The sequence below is a fragment of the Octopus bimaculoides genome, chromosome 2 (genome assembly GCF_001194135.2).
Source record: "Octopus bimaculoides isolate UCB-OBI-ISO-001 chromosome 2, ASM119413v2, whole genome shotgun sequence".
NCBI classification, from domain to species: domain Eukaryota; kingdom Metazoa; phylum Mollusca; class Cephalopoda; order Octopoda; family Octopodidae; genus Octopus; species Octopus bimaculoides.
This window is the reverse complement of record NC_068982.1, coordinates 96082571-96098260: the sequence shown is the minus strand read 5'-3', so window position 1 is coordinate 96098260 and position 15690 is coordinate 96082571. Positions and strand designations below refer to the sequence as shown.

Below are 15690 nucleotides of genomic sequence, written 5' to 3'. Positions count from 1 at the left end.
CCACATTATTTTCAAACAAGAAATTTATGAGCCTTACCACCCCTTTCAGATTTTATATATTTCTTATTAATTTTGTAAAACGGTAAACACTCTTATATAATAAATGTCAATGTCAGTGAAAAAAAAATTTTTTTTCAAAATAATAACGATGTGCGACTTGAACGAAACAAAGTAAAGAGTTATATCTAAGCTAGGTGCCTTACATTAATTTATTCATATATCAACGAAATTGACTTACATAATCCAGAATTACTAATAAAGCGACGATTCAATCGATTGTAAGTCGTACAAAAATTGCCTTGGATCATAAATAGCAGATGGTCAAAGATAGTTGCAGAAATGTGACCAGCTGATGGCTGTTAATAAATCGAGTCTCGACTCAGCCAAACATCCAACTGAGCATCACCCTTCAAGCTATTACTTCTCCTCTCGAAATGTTACCAAGACTTCACGCAAATCACACCCAACCGTCTGAAAATAATGTAGTTCTACAAACATTGGATAAAAGACCGGAGGGTAACGGCTAAAATGCCTTTTACCCTAGCACAGCTTGTGCAAGACTGACTTCAGGCTGAACATCAATTTCGTTTTTTGAATTTTCCCTTCAATTCAGATTAATTTCCTCAGGCATAAACACGTTATTTAAAGATGTGCGACTTGAACGAAACAAAGTAAAGTTGACCCCTATGGGATTTGAACTCACAACCAAGAGGGGTGAGGGTGGGGGAATCTACCCTATCGTTGCAAGGCATTTTTTTTCAGCGCTCTTGTCTTCATCCCCCTTTTTATGGTTCTTCTCAATGAAATATAACGTTTTATCTCTTACTATTCTTCGATTGATATGATTTTACAGCAAAATTTACTTGAAAGACATTGCTTCGATTACGTTGACAACAAAACCATAAAAAAGACAAAACAGCAATACCTAACGGTAGAATTTAGATATAACTCTTTCTCTTTTGTTTGTTTTTTTTTTCGGTATCTCTAGCTTTCTCATACCTTATTCTTACTTTCCATATCACCTCTCACTTTCTATTCCTCCCCGCTCCATCATATCATGTGTTTTATCTTATTTGTCCGTTCTTCTTCTCTCTCCCTCTCTCTTTCTAGCCGTATTTTGAGGTCTGCTTATGTGCGTTGTAGAAGGATAGGGAGGACAATAACAACAAGTTATAATCAACCAATCAATGTATCACTAGTGGTTGTGACGTCACTTCCGTAAACAACATTTGAGCGTTAGTTTGTGTGCTCTTATGCCCATCGTAATTACATCGCATATGTATACCACATATATAATATATATACTTACATATATGTTTAGATAAGAGGGCAGTGGTTTTGTAGAATCAACTCAACTTCAACATATAGACCCCTAAATGTGTACTCTATATAAATGTTTGAACGTAACATAGTTTGTACTTCGTAATTGTTCTAACGTCAACTAATCTAACCAACCAGCCAACCAACCAACCAACCTTTTGTTGTGGTTTTTTAAAAAATAACCAATCAACAAAACCAAAAAAACAGAAGAACCACGATAATCATTCACAGAACGCCAAGTCGAACAAGGCATATAATATATTGTGTACGTTCGACAACAAGATCAAAGCTTTATTTTTTCAAAAATTTATAGCATATTCCATTTTTCATGCCTCAATTTCAAAAAGAACCAAAATATAAGTCAGAATAATAATAACAAAAATAGTCTTCTTGAATTATTGTGGTTCCGTGTGGGTTAAATTACCTTTCTCTACTCCCCAGGAAAATACAGGTGAGTGAGGTCGAATTGGTTCCTTCTATGTTGTATTAGACCGACCAGATAAGACTTTACGAAGTGACTTGTAGATTGTTCTGAATTAGCTCATTTGTTATCTGTTGCTTGCACGTCTATTTATATTTTGTTTTGTGTGTGGTCTTTGTATAGAACAATGTTGATTTCTATTGTCTTGGAGTACGGCCCGTTTTGTTTTTGTGAGGAAAGAAGAGTTTATGAAAATCATCTCCGTCGGTCTTTGAGAGATGAAAGCTGAAGGCAAACATTGTGAGATTTGAACTATATTCAAGGATCGCCCTCTGCCTCGAACCTAAAATATAGGAAGGCGAAGCTGAATGTTTTATGGTTGTTTCAGCAGATGTTTTTTTTTTTTTTTTTTTTTTTTGATTGGGCATAGTGAAAGGGAGATGAAAGTTGTGATGATTATGCCTTTTCCTATATTGTAAGGATCATAAAGTATAATATATACATGAATAGCATCTGCCAAGACCATAAAGCTCATGTTGGTGTTCGGAGACTTGTCAGGTGGAACCCTTATATGATAAAAACGGTTCCAATTCTGGCTTAGAACCGAAATCGTGTGTTGATATGTTTCTTTTTTTACTTCGACACAAAGTGACATATTTCTAGGGGGTGTAGAAATGAGTGTGTTGCTTATGCCTTTACTAAAAGCATATGCAATACTAAATGAAAGGAATGGCTTCAGCTGCGAATCATAACCGTTTATGTAGAAATATAGTTTTTTGTTTATCTCAGCTAATTGGAAGTCAGTTTAGATCGAGCAGATTTTTTAAAATAATCTTTCGTTTTTAAGAGAATGAAGGGCAATTTAGCTGCTATTTCGATTTATGTATATAGTCCTTCGTTGACTCGTGTCTAGAAATACTTTTCAGTGGTAGTAGAATAGCTGCCACCCACCCACCCTCTCTCTCTGAGGTATTTTACCCCTTTACGTTACAATACAATTCTATTTTTCTCATTGCAAAAGCTTTTACAAACTGTTTAAACTGAATATATAAAATTAAAATGGTTCACTATTTTAATTTCGATATTATCCTGAAATTGTCTTAAATTGAAATATCACTTTTTATGATGTTATTCTTAATGCACGATGGGGTGTGGAAGACTGGCGTGTTGAGACCTGCCAAAACAGAAACTAAAAGATCGTTCCCCCAAATTCAAAAATAAACTAAAAAAAAACAAAAACCCACACACTTTCGAATCGCACTCCAAAACTTAATTAGTATCTTCCTATATATGTGACTGACTTTTTGCTTCATTTATATTTCTGTCCGTCTATAAATGTATTTGTCTGTGTCTGACTAGTCATATATATGTGTGGTAGTAAACGAAGGATATATAATTAAAACCTATGAGTCCTGTTGTGCTTATGCATTGTGGGTTTAGACGATAGATGTTTTCTGGACAGAAAGTCGGTTCATTGAAAATAATATTCCTGAAAGAACTGGCTCCAACATTTAGACAGAACAAAGGACATTATAGTGAGAATGAATTAAAAAAATACCTTCCATGGATTTGAACTCTTGACCAACTAGCTGGTAGACACACAAAGAGAGAGAGAGAGGAGCATGTTTACAAATGAATGGAATAGAAACGTCCTATAACCTTAAATGGATCGTTCGGCCTTTTCTGTTCTTCGTCTCCGAGCTACTACACACGAATGCTAAGTGTATGGAACTGAATCAACCAGATATCGAACTTATACCACAGGCACTGATTGCATGTATGTATTATACTAGAATGTGGAATGTCTGACACCCAACACATAGAATTCCTAGTCCAGCTCATAAACGCATCTCTAAATTTATAGAACTGCTCGGAAGTTCGGTTTTTTTTTTTTTTCATATATATATATAAGATTTATATAGTTTCTATGACTTTTATTCTTGTATTCTTTTAGAAAACATTATGCTGTTATGGAAACAATTTTAACACAACATCGACGTAACACACATACACACCTATGTATGTATGTATGTATGTATGTATTGGTTTCGAATTTTGGTACAAGGTCAGCAATTTCGGGGATGGGACTCGTCGATTACATCGATCCAAGTACTCAACTGGTACTTATTTTATTGACCCGGGAAGGATGAAAAACCAAGTCTACATCGGGGTCAGTTGAACTCAGAATGTAAAGTCGGAAGAAATGCCGCTATGCATTTTGTCCGGGTGCATTGGCGATTCGCCAGCTCGCCGCTTTCTATATTGTGTAAAATATTGGTTTCAATTTTTAGCTCAAGGCCAGCAATTTCCGGGGCGGGGGTAAGTCGATTATATCGACTTGTGCTCAACAGGTACTTCGAAAGGCAAAGTCGACCTCGGCGGAATTTGAACTCAGATCGTAAAGCGGACGAAATACCGCTAAGCATTTTGCCCAGCGTTTAGCCCTGAGTCAGTCTTGACTGAGCAGATCTATGATCAGAGGCATTCGGACCATGATTAACCAGTCTTTTTACCGATCACTGTGTATCTAAGACTAGACTATATTATCTATCGTGTCCTTCTTTTTGAAGGTGGAACTTACCCTTTTTGTATGTGTTCGTTTGTTTTATTTCTCGACAATTATCTCCGACTTTCTGAGAAGTGGCCTCCTAATTTGACTAGCATGAGGGGAACATTTGCCCAGAAAGGCTAATAGTCAGGTTTATTACCTTTTTAGGAGGATATCTAATTTATTAATTCATGTTTTCATATTAAAATATATTTGTATCAATGCTTCAGTAATATTTTTCCTTGTTTGTGTTTACTGTTTTGTATTGCTGCAGTCTGTTACCGATTGATTTAGTACCAATCGAAGGTGTTTATGTCCGAATTCTTAAATAAACAAGACACCGGAACAATACACATGCTCATGAGTCATCAAAGACGCCGCAATGTGGTTGCTCGATATGCTAGAAATAACAGCCAACTTGCCCTGCCGTCTTAAAAATAATAAATGTTGGGTTACGATGCAATGTCTGAAAATGAGGAGCCCTTTTGATTAATCGTCTGCCCAATTCAGATCTGTTCTGGAGCTAAACAAGAGGAAAACATTTCTAAATTTAGTCTAAATGTAAAAGATTATAGGCCAGTGTTTTGAACCGTTGACTTGCCTGATTAGTAAAATTTAGTTTTTGGATTAACGTTTTTCCTTTAAAGTAAACAATCAGTGCATTGCAATGTCATGAATATTTAGTCTGAGTGCAAATATCCTGGCTGACAGTCGACTAATTGAAAGTTATAATTTAATTATCAATCCCAGCTTGTTCCTCCCCCTCCCACTACCTCATTCCAAAATAGAATTGGGCCAAATTACCCTGCTTTTGTTCTATGAACCTTGTAGTTTTAACTGTTAGGGTACAGTGACCATTTCTGACCCTGTTTTACTGAATCTATACCCTCACTTCTATCAGAATATTACATAATTCTTCAACTCTTTATTATTGTTGATGTTGTTTTTACGCCTCAGGTTAACGTCCTTCCGTATGAGTATGTGACGATGTAAATGTGTATCAGATTAAAAAAGAAATAGCATTCACTGTACGTCTATTGTGATAGTGTGTTAATTCGGTTAATATTTCTCGTTAATTAGTCTTTCTGTAATTGAATTTAATTAGTATTTCTTTTAACAGAGTTGTATGTAAATGTTTGTGGATATACGTTTATGTACATATGTGTATCTATTACATGTGTTTATTCCTATGTATGTATGTATGCAATTGTGTGCATGTGTATATATAAATAGCACTTGTTACCTTCGTACCTTCCTTCATTTCAAAAATTTTGCTAACATGATTCTTTTTTTTAAACTCTGCTCTTTCTCATTCGGTAATATCTGTATGGAAAGTACTATTTACATTAATTAAGTCCACAGGTTATTTATTTATCCGAATAAATAGGGAAAGTAATCCAAAACAGGAGTAAGTTCAAATCCGAAGGCCTCTGTTAACTGCGAAGTGTGGTTCACTGATGTTATTCCTGCAGCACACTAAAGCTGAATTGCGGATAGAAACGGCAAACACGTTTTATTTAGACCCATCGTTTACTGAGCATGCGTATCTATTTATAATAAAGTATAGAACAAAATTATTTGAAAACTACAAATGTAACGTTAATTCATCCATAAAAAAATAAATCATTTGTTTGTGGACACCTTTTGAGTTTCTGCATGTCCTACATGGTGGTGTTATACTACTCAAAGTTGTTATGAAGATTAGCGTGATTTAGCAGTGTTGGAAATTGAATATTGACAGCATTAGTTCCTAGCAATTCACCATCAATTTCTCCAGTTACTGATAATAGAGAACATTTTTGTCTGAGCAATTCTGTTAATAAAAACCAATTTTAAGCGTTCAGTTTCTGAGTCATCTTTGGGAAGAATTTACTTGAAGGAAGATGCAAACTGAGCTTTAGAGGGAAATCTTTAGCTAGTTCTTGTTTCTTGTTTAGATTTAAAAATTTAGCCATGTCTTAGATAAGTCTTTCTGTGAGTTTATTTTTTTAACAGTGCAGTGAAAATTTTCAGTTGAATAATCCTACATTGTTATAGAATGTAGGACATCTCTGAGTTTCATGATTGCAGTGATGCCACATAATACAAGTAATTTTGACCGAATAAATTTGGGCTTTACGTCATAACTGTTTTGACTGTACTGTTAATTGTAAAGTGTATCTGACAGGAGCAGAAGATGGTGGAACTGTTGAACTTGAAATGCCCTGAAAATTGAAGGTGTGAAATGACTTGTTGAATGGAGAAAAGAGATCACACTCAGTGATAGTTGCTATGTATGCATGCAATTGTGTACATGTGTATATAAATAGCACTTGTACCTTCCATCATTTAAAAAATTTTGCTAACATGATTCTTTTTTTTTTAATTCTACTCTTTCTCATTTCGTGATATCTGTATGGAAAATACTATTTGCATTAAATCCACAAGTTATTTATTTATCCGAATAAATAGGGAAAGTAATCCAAAACAGGAGTAAGTTCAAATCCAAAGGCCCCTGTTAACTGCATAGCATGGTTCACTGACATTATCCCTGCAGCACAGATAGAAGTAGCAAATACGTGGAAGTTTCAGGAACTGAGTGGCATGCTGAGGGGGACAGTGTTATTGAAACTGAAGGAAAAATTTATACTGCTTATAACAGAATTGGTGACAAGAAAGGGCTAGAAAGAATAAAAATGGTGTGGTGGATGAGTCAAAATGGAATAGACTGTCATAGGGCCTACAGGACTTGTATTTTAGTTGGGAAAATGGACTTAAAATGCTTGTTGTAGGCATGCATGCAACCATCTGCTTTTTCAATATTGTAACTCCATTGTTTGTATTAATTATTAGAGTTGCAAATTTCTGTTATCAATTTGTTGTAATTACATTAATTAAATATGTCCACAATAATAATTTATTTAGCCAACTGCCTCAAAGCAATGAGTAATAGAGAATAGAGTTGATAATTCCATATCAGAATAAATTCAAATCTTCAGATATCTATCATAACTATATGTCATGGTCCAACAGTGGCTTCCCAGTGGAATGCTAAAACTATTCCCCTGATAGAAACAGTATGTTTAATTCACATCCATAGTTTACTGTACACTTGTATACATTAATGATAGAATAGGGAATAAAATAAACAATTACTTAGTGAAGTATGAAAACAAAAGGCAAACCATTGACATATACCTATCATGTGCATAGACTCAATGTGAAATAAAAGGCATCTCATATCAGCTAAGTTGCAAAACTACCAAGAAAGTTTAGAAAGTGTCATTTAATTACTGGTTTCTCTATAAAATAGAGTGTTATGGTTTAGTTGTGTACCTCTGTTAGTATTTAGTACCAGATCAGCTGTAAACCACCCAATCTTTATGCATATAGGATTGCATTATGATTAAAATGTAATTTGAGGGAGATTTAGCTACTAGTTCTAACATCTCAAGTGGTGTGTATTTGCTTCTTTGTGGCTTGTGTAATCTCAGTCTGCCCTATGGCACATTGTTGGTTGCACACTGGCATGTGATCCACAAATCTTACTCTCCCTAATATGCCATGCAGCTTCCTATTTTAAGACATGACTGCACACTCAGTGTGGTATTTTTTTTATAACTACCCCATCGTCCAAAACAAACTCCATGTAGTCAGGGCAGTGTCCTCTCATCTTGATTGCTGCTTTTACTACATTTCAACTGTGTATGCTTCTCCCTCCTCAGGTGTTTTGTGATTCACCTTAGTTCCTTACTTGGAGTTGAATTCATAACCTCTAGGTGACTGCACCACATTTCAGTGCCTTTATTCACTACACTATGCTTGTAAGCAGCAGTTTCAGAATGAATTTTTAAGACTTATAAACCTCCATTGAGGTTTAAAAGAACAAAATACTATTTTTATCCTAACAAGCACAAGCTTAATTGCAATTAAAGGAAGAAGAACACTAACAGGCATTATTTTTGCCCAGGATGTGGTACAAATGAATTCAAAATATCGGTCTTTGATAATGAGACTGTACAACTTGGAATTAATATCTTGCAAATACATTATTATTTTCTCTCTCTCCCTCTCCCCCTCTCTCTCTCTCTCACACACACACAAAAAAAAAAACGTTTTGACTTACTAGATCTGGAGGAACTTTGCAAGCCTTCCTACAACAGTGAAATTAATGCCATTAACATTCTTCATGAATCTATGTAAGTCAACATCTGCAGGAAAAATAGGGAGAAGGAGGGAATCCCAGAAGGCTGACCTGAGGAGGAAGAACTGGGTGTTGGGATTAGTTCAGGGCCAGAGGGCTGGACACAAAAAGGGTGATGAGAAGATGTCTGAGACAGAAATGACTGAATGGAGGTGATATGTGCTCAACCAGATCTAAGCAGTAGAAGCCATTATTGTAGTAATAGAAAAGGCAGAGAAGAAAGCACATCTGAGGACCAGAGGCTGGAACATGTTTGTGAATAATTTTATGCCAGTCAGTTGGCTGATCCTTTTCTGGATGTAGTTGAAGTTATGGCAATATTTACTTGCTTTAAATTTGTTTTGAAATGAAATTTCTTTGCACCACAATCTTCACAGTTGCTTTGTTAATGCTTGGCCCAAGACAATCCCCGATCAAATAAACCAACGATCAAAAGTATCCTAGCCATGACTACCTTGTCTTTTTATTCAGCTACAGTGTACCTAGGACTACATTATCTAATGTGTCTTTTCCTGTTTTAGAGACAGCATGATGTGATCTAATGGGGATCTGGCTGTTATTTCTAACAGTCAAGTGATCAAATAGAGGCTTCTTACAGTTTTTAACTGTTTGCTGAAATTGAACTAACAAGTGAGTCTCTATGTAGTCACTTGACTTGCCTGAAATAACAGTCTAATTTCCCCTCAAATCAGACCTACCATCTTAAATAAAGATGATATTGGATGATAGTAGTTCCTGATACAGAAAATGGGAAGGTCATGGTTGGAATAGGTTTGAAAATAGGTCTGCTTGAACAGAGTTGACTGTTGCTGAAATATTATTCTCAGTATTATTTATAATTATAGTCACACTTTATTTAAAAAGTTGACACAATCTCTTAGCTTTATAGAAGAAGGAAAATAGGAAATAGTGACATTCATTCATTTCCAAGTGGTATAAATGTATCAAAGAGATTACCAACCAGAATCAAAACATGAGGAACTGTAAGGTTCTGAGAAATGGGAAGTTGTGATTTACATGATTTGCAAGGAATTGAAATTAAATTTCACTTATAATGTTCTTTTAATCATATATGAAGCCTGATAAATTTAGAAGAGATTAAATGAGAGATTTTCCATAAATGCTTTAGTGGAAGTAGTTCAGATTTGGAATAGATACAAGGCCATAAATGTATAAAGAAGAAGAATGAAATTATGTGTTGGAAGTTTCTATGTAGTTGCATAATATACCTGATAACTTTCTTATCCCTTTTGGTCCTACTTGGTTACAATCAACCCAAAACCATCCCTAGTTTCATGATACGAACATCCTGTTTTAAAGTGATTTGAAAACCTTCCATCAAAATTTTGTGGTAATTTATGTTTCAAATCCTAGCTTGATAATGACTGAGTTACTAAATTCTTTATTATTTTCAAAATTAATTGAAACCAAAGCAGTGTATTTCAGTTGAAATATGGTGACATAAGTGTTAAAAACTCACTTTTGACATTTAGTTTAATACTGCATGGTTTAGACTTTAGGATGATGTTTACTCATTAGAAGATAGAATGATTTTCTCAAGAAATGCCAATTCACTGTTTGCTTTACCCATTACAACTGATTCATTCAAGCACAGCTGTTAAGTATTACCCAACAATTATAGATTTATTTACCTCACTTGTAAATTCTTTATTTTTTAAATATATTTATATTCCATCTCAGCAGATATTTTTTTCAATATATTCAATATTTAAGATGGCAAGCTGACAGAATCGTTAGCATGCGGGGCAAAATGCTTAGCAGCATTTCATCTGTCATTAACATTCTGAGTTCAAATTCTACTGATGTCGATTTTGCCTTTTGGGGTCAATAAATCAAGTACTAGTTGAGCACAGGGATCGATCTTATTGACTTAACCCCTTCCCCCAAAATTGCTGGCTTTTGCCAAAATTTGAAATCAGTATATTCAAAATTTTTAAAATTTGTATACCAGCTTTTTGTTTTCTCCAGGCAGTCATGATTGATCACACCAAAGGTTAAAAGTAATCCATTTCTTTGATTTTGTTAGGCATGTGTGTGTGTGTGATCTAGTTTTTATTTTTTTCTTAAGAAGGGCACATAAAAGACACCATTTCGAGCGTGGCCGTTTTCGTGCGGGTGACACGGAAAAGCACCCACTACACTCTCTGAGTGGTTGGCGTTAGGAAGGGCATCCAGCTGTAGAAACTCTGCCAAATTAGATTGGAGCCTGGTGTTGCCATCCGGTTTCACCAGTCCTCAGTCAAATCGTCCAACCTATGCTAGCATGGAAAGCGGACGTTAAACGATGATGATGAAGGTAAAGTGTAATTTTAAGGTAATTTGGCTGTTAATCCCAGCTGATTAAGCATCTGTGTAATGGCTCTTCATTGCCTCATGAGGTTATCTTGTTGACTTCTACTATATCAGTAGGTTCTGGTGATCACTGCAGTGGAAGTGGAGTCAGTGAGAGTGCAGCAATTGTTCCTTTGTGCTTATTGATGGCTCTGCTACCCAGTACAGTGTTTGTTGCTGATGAGATTATTGATGCTTCTGCTAGTCTGTGTGTAGATGTGTGTGTTTTGTGTTTGACTGGACTGAGGGAGAAGGATAGTGTTGGGGTAGTGTTGAAGATATATTTGTGTTTTAGAGTTGATTTTATGTGTAGTAGAAGAGACTGCAATGGTTGGAGTTTGCTACAATAATAAACTATGCTCCTCACATGTCCACATCAACATTCATTTTAAATATGTTTATTTCATTGTGGTCTTGTACAGTTTGTAATGATGTGCTGCAGACGGTTTTATGTTTGCTATATAAATAAAAGGAAGTAGTTCATAATGGCAATTAAAACAGTCACAATCATCTGTAGGTGTCTGCTAATTATAATTTCCAACATAAGCACTAGGTTACTCATTTTTGAAGGGAGGGAACAATCAATTAAAATGTGACTTCAGTGGTACTTGACTGGTACTTTTCTTGTTAACACTAAAAAAGACAAAAGGCAAAGTTGTCTTTGGCAGGATTTCAACTTGGAATATAAGAGGATATAACTAAATAAAATAAGGCAATTTCTTTGCCATTGTATCAATTCTGCTAATCCACTGCCCTCAATAATCACTTCTGAGAAAGAAAAAAAAACCTCTCAAGTCAAGAGGGATGATATTTTTCACATAATTTGTTGCTAGCAAACTTGTCTGCCATGCTGTGTCAAGGGAAACATCTATAGAATTGATTTGCTTCTTGTAAGATGTTGCATGAACATGATGTTAGTTAATCAATGAACTTTGGCAATCCTCTCCAATATAAAACATGCAAACTTAAATCATTAAAATATATAATCATTCAACTCTAAAATTACTGGTCTTGAGCCAAAATTTAAAACCAGTATTTTTACTATTACCTTAATATAATTTACTATGAGATTGTTTTCAGGTCTGCGAAAGCAATGAGCTGGACAAAATGCTTATCAGCATTTCTTCCAGATTCACGTTCTGAGTTCAAATGCTGCTGAGGCCCACTTTGCCTCTGATTCTTTTTGGAGTTGATAAAACAAGTACCAGTTGAGCACTGGGGTCGACGTAATTATCTAACCCCCTCCTCCCAACAAAAATTGTAGGCCTTGTGCCTATAGTAGAAAGGATAATTATTAGGCCTGTACGAGTGGCACAGGTAGTTACATGCTGAGTAGTAATTAATTTCATTGATTAATGACTGAGTTCAAATCCTGCTAGGCAGCTTCAACATTGCATTTTATCCCACCATTGGTCTGCAGGAGATATTTGCTATATTTTGGTGTTAGGAAGGGCATCCAGCTGTAGAAGCTTTGCCAGATCGGATTGGAGCCTGGTACAGCCTTCTGGCTTGTCAGCCCCCAGTCAAACCGTCCAACCCATGCCAGCATGGAAAGCTGCCATTAAACGATGATTATGATGACGATGATGAGTTCAATAGACAACTGCTCCAACACATTATCTGTGTGTGTCTGTGTGCGCGCGCATCTGTGTGTGTGTGTGTGTAAGTGTGGATCACATTAACCAATAGAAATTTATGCAAGGTCAAGGGGTCACCAGCTGACCAGAGTATATCAAAACCCATGTAGTGTAGTGGACAGAGATGAAAACATCAGAACTTTTTGCTTAGTATATAGGATTTGATTAATGTTTGAGAAGTGTTCACATCAAAACACTAGCAACATTTAGTTGCAAACTTGTTACTTTTCATTCATCTCATTTTTTTCTTCTACTTAGCAACTTTTGTTTCTCCATATTTGTTTATCTTGTTCAGTGTTTCACAATACTAACAAATATTATTTCCATTTTCTCTCTTTGAACACAACAATGGTTGAGATTAAATAAAACTCAGGCTTGTTTCAATCATTGGACTGCTGGGGCTCTACTTTCATAGGTTTTGGCTGATTGCATTGGTTCCACTATTTATTTCAGTTTGGTACTTATTTTGTTAATTGCTGTTTATTGAACGACTAAGTTAATTTTGAAAATAAAGGGGCTTACAGTTTTTATACTGGTGTTTTGCTAACACCCCTCCACGTGTACTTGCACAGTTTCACACGCACACACACACACACACACACACACAGTAGGGTATCCAGCCATAAAAATCATACCAAATCAGACATTCAGGCATTGGAGCTCCTCTGACTTGAAGGCTCCAGTCAAACCATCAAACTATGCAAACCTGGAAAACAGACATTAAACCACAATGATGATGTGTGTATATATATATGCATACATACACACAGATATGTCCATATATACACACACACATAACAGGCTTCTACATGGAATGTTTTTAATTTCACCCTCGAAAGCATTAGCCTACAGTATTAAACACTTGCCAAAGATGTTGCACAGTGGGATTGAATCTGGAACCATGTGGTTGTGAAACAGAATGCTTAACCACACAGCCAAGCCTGCACCTAGACTGATTGCAATGTTTAATTTTATTTTTCTATTGTTTCCTGTTTCGGATAAACCTAAAGATCTTTGGATATAGATTTAAACTGTTGATGGATTCTGTTTGATTACTGGAATCCAGGAAACAGAAATAGTACTTTGGTACATTTATGTAATACTACTTTCTGAGTATTTTACTTGTTGATTGCACATGTTTGGCTTTTCCGCTGCAGCCAACTTCACACATTGTGAAGAATCTAGATCCATAGAAATCAGCAACAGTTATTCCTTAAAAAAAGTTCATAGTTCTATAAGTTCAGTGACATTAGGAGTGAAGAATATAACGTTTCATCCCATTCATCTTTGTCTGGTAGTGAAAAAAATATCTTATACATATCCTCCAATTTACGTTGGGTTAGGATAAAAGAAAACCTGCTAAGTATAATTCTTAATCCTTTTGTTACCAAATTTCTATTGAAATGCACTACTTTTGTTTCAGTTAATTTTGAAAATAATGAAGAGCTTGGTAAAATAATTTTGTCATAATTAATCTGAGGTTTGTAACAAATTAACATGAAGTTTTGATGGAAAGATTTAATTTAAGTTACTTTAAAACAGCATGTTTGTATCATGACCAGGGGTGGTGTTAGGGAGGTTGGTATCAAAAGAGTTAATGCCTTTTGTTATCTTCTAACAGTTTCACCATAAGCAAAATTATTTTATGCAAGAGTTGGTTTCAGTTCGTTAAAGACAATTAATAATATTCTGATCTTTACTACTGTTTCATTGGATCCATCAGCAACATGGGGGCAGGGGCAACAGCCTGTTCTTCATGCCATACTGTCCAAACCTGAAAGATAGAACTGGACAACTCAAGCAGCACCAGGACAGCCCACAAGTGTGGCTTGTGCAGCAAAGACTGTTGTCATTCATGCATTGGACTGTTCGACCACAGACAGTGCTGTCCTAGTAGGGTGGACAACTAAGATTTTCATCCATCATCATTAATAACAGATGAAGGCAATAGAGACTGTTAAAAAAAACTATCTTTGGTTTGCAGCATAGGCAGTGATGCATTAAATTTAGAAACAAAAATATTTGATGTGTTTTGAGAAGTTATGCCTAGCTTTTCACACAGGGCTTTTCATTGAATCCACATGCTGTTATATATATATCTTATGAGATTCTTAAAACAAAGCTGTTACCATATATTTTTCACTCTAGTTGTGTTGATTGAAACATTTAAAATGTATATGCATTTAGCATGCAACACACTGCCACTGTACTGAGGACAATATGAACTAACAGGAAAAAGTATATTACGCATAGTTTATAATGGGACTCCTCTTTAATTGGGAGGAAGTAATATCTGTTCCCTCATACACAACTTTTAAAAGTTTGAGAATTTTGAAAGAGTATTTCCACAGAAGTTCTATCCTCTCAATCAGATAACTTTCCTCATAGAATGACACTGATCAGCTCAACTTGGACAAATTTTATAAAATTGGTAAACAGCTCTCTAACAAGCCACAAGTCCAGCACTGTTGATGAAGAAATATAAATTGTCCAGTTTGTTAGATAAGATTGAATGTTGGCATTTGCTCAGTGTTCTAGTCATTTCCACCTAATCTTAAAGTTAAAAAAGAATTTGTGGAGGAAGATTTTACTGCTTCATTCAGCAGATTGTAGGACAAGATTGAAACTTCCAGGTTGCTTTGAAATTCTTCCACATATTTGCTGCTTTCTGGCAGGAGGGTAGAAGTGGTTGGGGAGCAAAACAGAACAAAGTTCTGGTGATGTCAAATAGTAAAAAAAAATAGACAGTTTCAAGAATGATGGTGCAGGAGTGACACTTGTTTGGCAGTAAACAATAACGAAGATGCTGCACATCAGCTCTTTAACCACTCAGCTACCACACTTTCATAATAGACATATTCTTTGTGATATCCAACCAGGCTTTCTACTATATCTATCTATTTGAACCACCTCTCAGTGTCTGTTTTCTAAACCCTTCAGAGTTTTCAGTAGATTAACAGCCTGTTGTTATTAGAATGTTACCTAAGAAAAAAAAAAGAATTCTCCTAAACATTCCTTACCAATTTGTAAACCTTTGATGCAATCTTTATCCCCACCCCTCTATTTTTAAACCACTGATGCTTTGTTAGTGTGTGCTTTTGTGCTGTGTTTATTCAAAACTATTCACTTCTGACATTCTCCCTCTGTTTTATTATTCCCTCATATTTTCTTTGTTTCATTTTCTCTTGCTCCCTCCTGCTCCCCCCCTCTCATTTTTCTCTTACTCCCT

At 35.5% G+C, this 15690-nt stretch overlaps 1 protein-coding gene across 1 annotated transcript in view; it reads left to right on the top strand.

Moving 5' to 3' along the window:
* Positions 1-1207: 1207 nt before the first annotated feature.
* Positions 1208-15690, top strand: part of LOC106873213 (T-complex protein 11 X-linked protein 1) — a 51034-nt gene continuing 36551 nt past the window's right edge. Inside the window, exon 1 of the mRNA XM_014920458.2 lies at positions 1208-1771. The gene's annotated coding sequence lies outside the window, so the exon portion shown is untranslated. The remainder of the gene's footprint in view (positions 1772-15690) is intronic.